Genomic DNA, 6,000 nt, shown 5'->3' on the forward strand with positions numbered 1-6,000 from the left:
AGTCTCCAAATATGCCTGCATGAGTTCTCCAACGATGCTTTGCTCCGAGCTTTTGCGGGCTGTTCTGGGTCTTGTATTTCCACGGAAACATTCGAGTCATCCCGTCCTAGAATGGGGGCGGGGAGGAGGAGAAGAGGAAAACCCGTTGAGGTGCTGCCTGCAATTGCTGGAACCTTTAGACTATCCAAGGAAGCCGTTGTGTCAGCAACTGAAGACCGTAACCTGTGGCTGCGACATTCCCTGCACTTACCGTGTGCCTGGCGCAGCGCGGCGGCCAGCCTCCGCTGGGAGCGTTGGTAGGTCCTCATGCCTGCGGCTTTGCCCCAAGCCATCATTCTCAACTCCCTGTTCCGACTGCACAGACAGAGGCTCGGTGCTTGTGGGCCGACCTGGTACCCAGCAGCCTTCACGAACCTCACTTTATCATTTCCCTGCTCTGGCCTTCGCCATTTCCTTCCGTCCAGCTGCTTTTAGGTTAGCTTATTCACTTGTTAGTGTTACTCACTTTGAAGAACAGAGGGAGGGAGAGCTTCCGGCTGCCGGAACACCGGCTGATGGGGCAGCAGCTGGGAGCCCGGGAGCACCCACCGCCTCCTGGGTCAGCACACCAGACCGTGGTCGGGGTGGAGCCTGGAGGCCCCTGTGGGCCCCCGACCAGCAGCCCAGGCCTGGGCTTCCCTCTACCCTCTGCCCCATCCTTCTTTATCAATGACACACTTCCCTCCCAACACTGCTTTGGCTGCACGGATTTTAGTTGCATTTCTCTTTCCATTCGTCTTCCAGCATGTTCTACCTGGGATGCTTCCTGTGCAGTTACAGTGGGTTAGGAGAGCACGGTTGAAATTCCTGGCACCAGGGGATGGCCCAAGGCCATCAGACAATGGCTGTTAAAGAGCATTTTAGAAAGTTTGTTTGTTTGTTTGTTTTATTCAAAAGGCAGATATACAGAGAGAACGAGGGACAGAGAGAAAGGTCTTCCACCTGCTGGTTCACTCCCTAAATGGCTACATTGGCCAAAGCTGAGGCAATTGGAAGCCAGGAGTCAAGAGCTTCCTCCAGGTTTCCCATGCTGGTGCAGCAGCCCAAGCCCTTGGGCCCCCTTCTGCTGTTTTCCAAGGCCACAAGCAGGGAGCGGTATCAGGAGTGGAGCAGCTGGGACTAGAAGCAGCTCTGCTGTGGGATGCCCGGGCCTCAGGTAGAGGATTGGTCTACCACACCACCACCACACTGGCCCCATGGGTATATGCCATTTTGCTACTACATTGCCGAGGTAAGAACTTTACAGTTCTCACAGGGCTTGGATTTGGGCTCTGGGACCAATGGGTGATGTCTTTCCTAAGACCTAGGTAAGAATTGGCTCCCTGCCGTTCCCCCGTTTTCTCGGAACATGGTTACACTGTGTGGACAGCGTCTCTGTCCCCCACGACCCCCGTTTTGCTGGAGTTCATTTCAGGTGTGGGCTATTGATTGGCCCTGGAGCCCATTGGTTAGTTTTCAGCTCGGTGGAGTTGGCCCTGAGAGCCTGGGAACCCTGCTCTGCTTAGCTCTCTTCCCACGGCTCCCCTCGGCGCCTTCCCAGGGCCTCTGCGAAACAGCCCCCGCCCAGGGGCGACCTCTCACCTCCCCCGTGCCTGCCTCGGGCCCCTCACTTCCTCCAGCTCTGTTGCCAAGGGCGGGTGCTGCCACCTGTCTCTGCCAGGCGCACAGCCGCGACAGTGGTGAGGTCACTGCCTGTGGCCGGAAGTCAGGACGGGTCTCCCCCCATCAGCAATTTAGGAATTGGTCTTGGGCAACCCCAGAGCTCACAGCAGAAGTCACTTTTCACCATCTTCCTTTGTCCCAGCACGTGGAAGGTAGCCAGCTCACCCAGTTACCCCCACATTTTGAGAAAAACATTCTTGGGAACAGTTTTCAATGAGCAATAATCACGCCTCGAATAAACCTCATTGGCTATGATAATGTCACTACGCAAAGCTTGAGTAAAACATTTTTAAAATTAAAAAAATGTCGGGGACGGTGTTGTGGCACAGGGGCTCAAGCTGCCCCTATGGTGCCAGCATCCCATTTGGGCACCAGTTTGAGCCCTGGCTGTTCTACTTCCTGTCCAGCGCCCTGCTGATGTACCTGGGCAAACAGTGGGAGATGGCCCAAGTGCATGGGCACCTACACCTATGTGGGAGACCAGGGTAGAGCTCCTGGCTTCCACCTAGCCCAGCCCTGGCCATGTGGCCACCTGAGAAAGAACCACAGGACAGAGCTTGGCCACCATGGCTACCAGGACCAGCCAATCGCTCCCTCGCCTTGGTGCTCCGCTTGAGAGAGCTCAAGGGCCAGGAAGCAGGGCTTGGCTGTGGCCACTGCTGGCCCTTCCTGTGTGGCTTGGGGACAGGAAGTGTGCAGGTGCCTGTGAGGATGGTCACAGGGGCAGAGGGATGAGGACACACAGAGGGGGCGGCGCCCTTGCCTCGGCTGCATTATCTCGGAAGGCAGCCATGACGGACACCTGTCCACCTGCCTGTCTGTCCGACTGTGTGCTCTGCCAAGTTCAAGTGCGCTGTTCCCAGCCTTCCAGACCCCTCCTTCCCAGCCCCCAGAACCTCATCCCTCATGACTGACCCCACACCCCATCTGCTGCCCTGGAGCGAGGGCCTCAAAGCAGCCAGCCCACCATGCTATGCCCTGGGTCTCTGTTCTTGGGACTGTGTGGTCTCACCGATTTCTCAGCCTCCATGGCCACAGCACATCCTACAGCCTTCCGCAGAGAGCTTGCTGAACTTGGCCTCTGCCCCTACCCAGGGAACACACCACAAGGCTGTGGGTGGGGCCAGACTGCTAACAGCATCACCTGGGGGGCCTGGCTGCACCCCACCCTGGGCCGTGAGTCAAGATCCAGGACTGGGGACTTGGGTGGGGTGCTTCGGCTGAGCCACAGGGGACCAAGGGCCCCACAACCCCATGTCTGATCCCCCACTTCTACAGCTTCCTCTTTGGCTAGCTCGTCCTGTGCCTGTCCACTCAGCCAGGCAGTCCGAGGTCACCACAAGGCAGAACTGGGATGCGTCTGCTGAGGCCCACGAGGACCTGAAGGCCAGGACTTGGCCTTGAGCTCGGGGAAAGGAAGGAGAAGTGAAATGGACACGCAGGGCGACTTCCCCATGACCACTTCCGCAGGGCCTGCCCAGTTCTGCAAGCCTCAGGGCACTAGAACACAGAAGGCCACTGCTGCCCAACCAGGACCCTGGCCACACTGGGAAGGGCAAGGTTGTGTCCTGGGGATGGGTGGGGAGGAGGGCTGTCCATCACTTGGTCCTTGCTATGTAAAGAGTTTGATGCATAAATAACGGTAATGGCAACTGGAGTTTCCAGCATAAAAGGATGGCTTCCCCTAGAGCAGTTGTTTTTAAACCCCTGGGTTGTTTTTCTCTAGTCCCCCGGGGGAGTAACAGGACAGGAGCTGGGCAAGGGGCCACCGGCAGACAGCGGGATGGACACAAACACTTTTGGGGACGGGACTGGACTGAAGCTTGGTGACAAGGGCTGGAGGGAGAGGGGCCTGTTTAATATTCACTTATTTACTTATTTACTTATTTACTTATTTACTTTTACTTGAAATGCAGACTTACAGAGAGAGAGAGAGATCATCCAGCCGCAGGTTCATTCCCTAAAGGACTACAACAGGTGGACCTGAGCCGATCCAAAGCCAGGAGCCAGGAGCTTCCGGGTCTCCCACGCAGGTGCAGGGTTCCAAGGCCTTGGACCATCCTCTGCTGCTTTCCCAGGCCAAACCAGGGAGCTGAATGGGAAGTGGAGCAGCTGGGACTCGAACTGGTACTCATATGGGATGCCCGCACCACAGGCAGAGGATCAGCATACTATGCCACCTTGCTGGTTCCACCTCAAATTTTTTTTTGAACAGACAGAATGAGCTCCCATCTTCTGACCGCTCCCACCTCAGAAGCCAGGAACCTAGCCCAGGTCTCCCCTGTGAGGGATAGAAATCTCTGTTTGAACCACCTGTGGGGTCTAAGGAAGCTGGAACTGGGAGCAGAGCAGGGAGTCAAACCCTAGGCGTCCTGACAGGGGAGGTGGGTGTCACAGCCCTGAGACCAGCCGTGCGTACACACACACACACACACACACACACACACACACACAAGGCAATAGACTTGGAGCATTGGGCCTGGGAGCCCGGGGTCTCCACAGCCAAGACCCAACTGTGGCTTTTGTGCCACAGGCTGCAGCTCCTGGTCACAGCCCACCCCCGGGGTGAGGCTTCCGGCAGGCATTCACAGAGGGTTGGGGCTGGGACCAGAACAGGGGGAGGTGCTGGAGGAATTGGACCGGGTGGGAAGAGGTGGGCCCCCTGATGCCTCACAACAGGTGCACTCACAGACAAAAAGGAAATAACAGTGGGGCCCGAACCAGAAGCCTGGGGCTCGGGTCTTGGTCGTGGGGCCGCTGCCCTGGCTGGCTGGGCTCCGGTCTCTGAAGGAGCTGCCTGGACAGGCCGGCCACGCACCGACACACAGGGTTATATCCCACACATGCAAGGATCTCTGTCCTCACACAGTTTTTCCAAGCTGTTTTTTATGCAAGCCTTTTTGGTCTGAGTCAGGCACACTAAAGGCCCGCTTCAGACCAAGTTTCTTGCAGAGCCCACGAGGAGCATGCTGTTGGAGGCAGTGGGCTACCTGTGAATTCCTCATGACTGAGCATGAGAGGAAGCCAGAGGTGGCTGGGTGGCCTCCATCCACCCTGGTCATATGTGAGTTCAGACGGCAGTGCAGCACAGTCTCTGCCTCCAGGAATTGCCCAGTTGCCCAGCACTAGCCTTGTGCCCCCCACAATGCCATCCAGCCTGGTTCTCAGCTCCTCTCCGCCCTCGCTGCCTGCCTCGCCTCCTTGGTCCCCAGAGCTCTGGCCCCAGCTGCAGCCCACCCTGTGGGTGCCACTGCGCTGCCATGGCCCCCAGCACCTTTGTCACGGAGGACAGGAAGAGCACAGACTGCTGCAGCTCTTGGGGGTCACCATGCCTGCACCCCACCTCGCAGAGGCCGCAGGCTGAGGTTGGCAGCTCCAGTCCCTGCGGCTTTATGAGAGCTTGCCATCCTGAGCACCACGCCACGCGCCCGTGAACAGTGCCATTGATGGAGGAAATAGAACTGGACTTCGACTGGGCTGGGCTGGGAACCGCTCCGTGTGTGTGATGGGACCATGCCGGCGATGTTACGCGGGCTCTGTGGCAGCGCAGGTGCAGCCTGGGGCCTGCCGCTCCTCAGAGTGTCCTGGGCGAGCTGCGTAGCTCAGAGACTCCAGGGCTCCCGGCTGAGCACTGCAGGAGTCCCTTCCCTAGGACCTGAGCAGGACTCTGGTGAAGCTGCTAACACACAAGGTTTTTTTTTTTTTTTTTTTTTTTTTTTTAAAGATTTTATTATTACTGGAAAGCTGGATATACAGAGAGGAGGAGAGACAGAGAGGAAGATCTTCCATCTGATGTTTCACTCCCCAAGTGAGCCGCAACGGGCCGGTATGCGCCGATCCAAAGCCAGGAGCCAGGAGTCTCTTCCGGGTCTCCCACGTAGGTGCAGGGTCCCTCCTGCTAGAGGAGGGTGAGAGGAGGAGGAGAGGAGGAGGAGAGGAGGAGGAAGAGAAGGACTAGGAGGAGGTGGAGGAGGCAGTGTCCATCTCCTTACCAGCACAGCAATCCTTGTGGCTGCCAGCTGAGCTGAGAACATCCAGCCAGCACCCACACCCTGAGCAGCAGGGCGGACGGTGGGGCCCGTGCGCTGGTTCCCCGCCCGGAAGCATCAGAACCTACCAGGGTTTGGGAAGTCCCCTTGGAGGATAAGCTATTGGGTAATTAACAGCCATGGTGGGGGAGGGGGGCTCAGAGGCCTGAGACGGGAAGACCGCTGGTCAAAGATGCTACGGTAGCAAGTGTCCGTCTAGGGATGTGGTTTCTGAGAGAACGCCCCAACTGCAGGACAGCTGTTGCCCCCC

The 6,000-nt window shown here is 57.6% G+C and overlaps 1 pseudogene; it reads right to left on the minus strand.

Moving 5' to 3' along the window:
• Positions 1 to 1,894: 1,894 nt before the first annotated feature.
• On the minus strand, positions 1,895 to 1,976 carry LOC131479942 (U4 spliceosomal RNA; annotated as a pseudogene).
• Between the last annotated feature and the right edge of the window lie 4,024 nt (positions 1,977 to 6,000).

Source organism: Ochotona princeps, chromosome 3 (assembly GCF_030435755.1).
Source record: "Ochotona princeps isolate mOchPri1 chromosome 3, mOchPri1.hap1, whole genome shotgun sequence".
Taxonomy (NCBI): domain Eukaryota; kingdom Metazoa; phylum Chordata; class Mammalia; order Lagomorpha; family Ochotonidae; genus Ochotona; species Ochotona princeps.